A 3864-nucleotide genomic window follows, 5' to 3' on the forward strand; every position below is an offset into this window, starting at 1 on the left:
TTTGTTGTGACTTAAATTACAGTGGATCTGCGATAGCTTTGAGCATGTTCATAGCATTTTAAGGATTATGACTTTCGGAAACCTATTGTTTACCATCATCTCCAAGGCATGGTTGGATGACGGAACCCTTCCTAATATTCGTAATTTCCTTGGATTGATTGTGGATTGGTTAACTTCTGTTGTTTGCTTTGTCTCATAGGCATGATTTTGTGATGGAATTAAGCCGAATTCACACCCTTGTCATCTCTTGAAAACTAGATCAAAAGGAAATTTGTATTCGATTTTTAATGTAATATCTTCCAACTGGATGAAGATGGGACTCTAAGTCCAGTTGTATTCTTGAATCAAGCGTAAATCTCCCTGATTGCTACAAGTGGATCCTTGCCATCATAGTTCCCTACCTCTGAATTTCACGAGTTTTAGTTAAAAAAATTCACAATTATTCTCTTCTTTTTACTTGATTTAGATTTCATCTTATCCTAGTTCTAATTCTAGTTCGAGTTATTTTCAGATTATATACAAGGTTCAGTCCCTGTGGATTCGACCTCAGTCTTACCGAGTTTATTACTACATCAAAACCCTATACTTGAGGAGTGAACACACTTCGAACAAGGCTAAATTGGAGATATTCTCAAAATTAGATTCCGACTCCAATTCAGGCCCCTTCAACGTATTTAGTGAATCCACTTAGATACGCAGACCGTATATGAATGCCTATAAATACACCATCTGCCATGAGAAAAAGGTATGCATAACTATATCAATTTTACTATGCCTGTTGTGAGTCCATATACCTGACTTAGGTATCAGAGGGTTCTCGGCCACAACTGGCGCCACTAGTGTCTCCATGTTTTCCATTGAATTGCAGGTACCCAAAAACTTATAGGAGGTGAGGCAAGACCAACCAAATTTGATTAACAACAATAGTCTTGACCCATTCTGGCTCAAATACATATAGAAATGTTCCATCATTGATCTTGATCACCATGGATCATGTTGGACTGACCTCTGATTGCCCCACCAAAAACTACTCCAATATGATGATTTTAACCATATTATTAATGTTCTTTTGCTTAGAAAGACCAGAGCTCGCTACCTATAACTTTGTTGATATGAATAAAAAAGAGTATATAATTATTTGGTTGGGCTCCAACAAACACCACGCCTTACCTTGCAGCCAAAGAATAAATCCCAAAAATGACATTAAAAAAAATAAAATAAAATAAATAAATAAATCAGAGCCAAGACAAAAACTACATACAACCTCCAATCTGAAGCGCTCCGAACGCGATCCCTGCTGAGACATAGGGCTGGATACAGGGCTAAGTAAAGCCAATGAAACGCTGCCAACACTCAACTTGCAGCCCATGCAGCGGGGCATCTTGAACTGCCTTGCTGCAGCTCGAAGTGCAAGGTAATGATCTAGAATCTTGCAGAACGTTCCTTTGCAGACCACATGAAGCTCACTGGCTCCAATTAATCACGCTGAACTTCCGGGAACTAACGTGCCCCGCATCAACGAAAGATCGGTCCAAGCAACTGCAGCATTCATTCAAGGCCCCTTGGCTCGCCTCGCCACTCATCTCCCAGAAGATTACATGGTGTCCGGGTCCGTCGATGAGTCTACATGGCTGGCGAAGTCGATCACTTCAAGCTTCTCCACTGGCAATAGCTTGGTTGCTGCTTCTACTGCTAACTGCTAGTCTTTCTCCAGCAAGTGTAGGCGACAAAAGTCTCTATCTCCAATTCTTCTTTGAATATATGGATCCAAATCCTCATGCCTGGAGCTCTCCACCCTGGTTCTTCCATTGAGGCCCTATTTCCGTAGGGATTCTTCTTCACCATTTTCATCGAGAATCAAACGAAGAGTCTCCACCTCAACTTTCCCCTCGGGCCCCAGTTATATAAACTGAAAACCACGGACGCGGTTTGTCTAGTGACCCCAACACCAACCAGCTAAGTGGTGTCAAAGCTTTGTGGGCCCCAAGATGATGTAGGTGTTTTATCCACGCCGTCCATCCATTTTTCCAGTTCATTTTAGTTAATGAACCAAAAACTGATGCAAATCCAAAGCTCAAGTAGACCACACCAATGAAAACAGGGGGGACAATGACATCCATGTTGAAACCATCGTAGGGCCCACAGTGATGTTTATTTGTCATCCAAGCTGTTCATAAGGTCACACAGAACTGGATGAAACGAAAACACGAATATCAGCTTGATCTAAAACTTATGTGGCTCCGAAGAAGCTTTCAACGGTAAGAGTTCAATCCCACTGTTTCCTATGGTGTAGTCCAGAAGAGCTTTGGATCTGCCTCACTTTTGGATTTAATTACTAAATTGATCTGAAAAAATGGATACATGGCATGGATTAAACACATACATCATGTTGGGGCCCACAGAGCTTTGACATCAGCTAGCTGGCTAGTGCTGGGGTCACCAGCCAAACCCCGTCCGAAAACCACGTACATGCTCTCTTCCAGAGCAAGGATCTGCAAACAGCCTCAATTAACTATCAGAACCCTAATCTTTAAACGAAAACCCAAGTTTTTATGTCCAAACAAACCCACTACAAGACCCAAATCCCGCTTCATCCAATCGTAATCTAAATCAACCAAACCATGCTAAAACAAAATAAAACCATTTATAAAATCTACCATGCTAAAACAAAATAAAACCATTTATAAAATCTAACCCAAATCTAATGACATTACTTTCAAAATCATAATGCGCACACACACACACACACACACACAAAAAAATAAAAATAAAAAAAATAAAAAAATCTAAGAAAGCAGTCGGCCCAATGGAAAGAATGAAAACCCTAATCTTCTCTTTTTTCTCATTTATGAAAGAGGGAGATCGAGTTCCACCCCCTTCAAACTGCTACTTCCATCCCAAAAAGGACACTTGTTCGTAGCAGGAATTTGCAGAAGCCCTCAAAGAAAATAATGATATTTTTGAACGGATTAGGCCATGATCGGGGTGGAGTTATCAACATTAGCGGATTAAAAAACTAGAAAAAAAAAAAAGAATAAAAAAAAAAAAAAGAATTAGGGTTTTTTTTGATGAAGATACCTCCTCAGACTCTGGAATCAAGATACTTGACGAGCACCTCATCCCTCCATCGTTAAGGCATAAGGATTTAGGTTCATATATTCAAAGAAGAATTGCAGATGGAGATTTTTATCACCTATACTGGCTGGAGAAAGACTTGCAGTTAGCAGTAGAAGCAGCAACCAAGCTATTGGCAGAAGACAAGGTTGAAGTGATCGACTTCACCAGCCATGCAGACTCATCGACCGAACCTGATCACTATATAATCTTCTGGGAGCCGAGTGGCACGGCGAGCCAAGGGGCCGTGATTCACGGATGGCTCAAATGCCAACGGTCTACATTCAATGTGCATCTGTCACTCACCGGATGAGTAGGCCAGCGTGATTCATATGTTGGCATATGTGGTTGGAAGCGGAGAGTAGGTGCGGCCCTGACCTCAACCAAGATTGTGCGGCCCTTACTGTGGAGCCCACCTTGATGGATGTATTTTATATCCACACCGTCCATTTGTTTTTCCAGGTCATTTCAGGGCATGAACCCAAAAGTGAAGAAGACCCATATCTGAGCTTGACCATACCATATAGGAAACAGTGGTGATTACACGCCCTAACATTAAAAACTTTCCGGGGCCCATGGTAAAGTTTGCTTTTTATCTAATCGCATTGATGAGGTCATGACATATATATGGATGAAGAAAAAAGAAAAAGGATGATAGGAAAACATCGAATATAAGCTTCATCCAAAACTTTCGCGTCTATCAATTATCGTCACCACTATTTCCCATGACATGGTTAACCTGAGAATTGG

At 41.0% G+C, this 3864-nt stretch overlaps 1 long non-coding RNA gene across 1 annotated transcript; it reads right to left on the minus strand.

Annotated features, from left to right (window-relative positions):
- Positions 1 to 1208: 1208 nt before the first annotated feature.
- On the minus strand, positions 1209 to 3616 carry LOC131258140 (uncharacterized). The gene is made up of 2 exons (XR_009177891.1): positions 3079 to 3616; positions 1209 to 2492 (listed from the first exon to the last, which is right to left on the minus strand). It is a non-coding gene; the product is annotated as an uncharacterized LOC131258140 (long non-coding RNA).
- Between the last annotated feature and the right edge of the window lie 248 nt (positions 3617 to 3864).

Source organism: Magnolia sinica, chromosome 10, assembly GCF_029962835.1.
Source record: "Magnolia sinica isolate HGM2019 chromosome 10, MsV1, whole genome shotgun sequence".
NCBI lineage: Eukaryota > Viridiplantae > Streptophyta > Magnoliopsida > Magnoliales > Magnoliaceae > Magnolia > Magnolia sinica.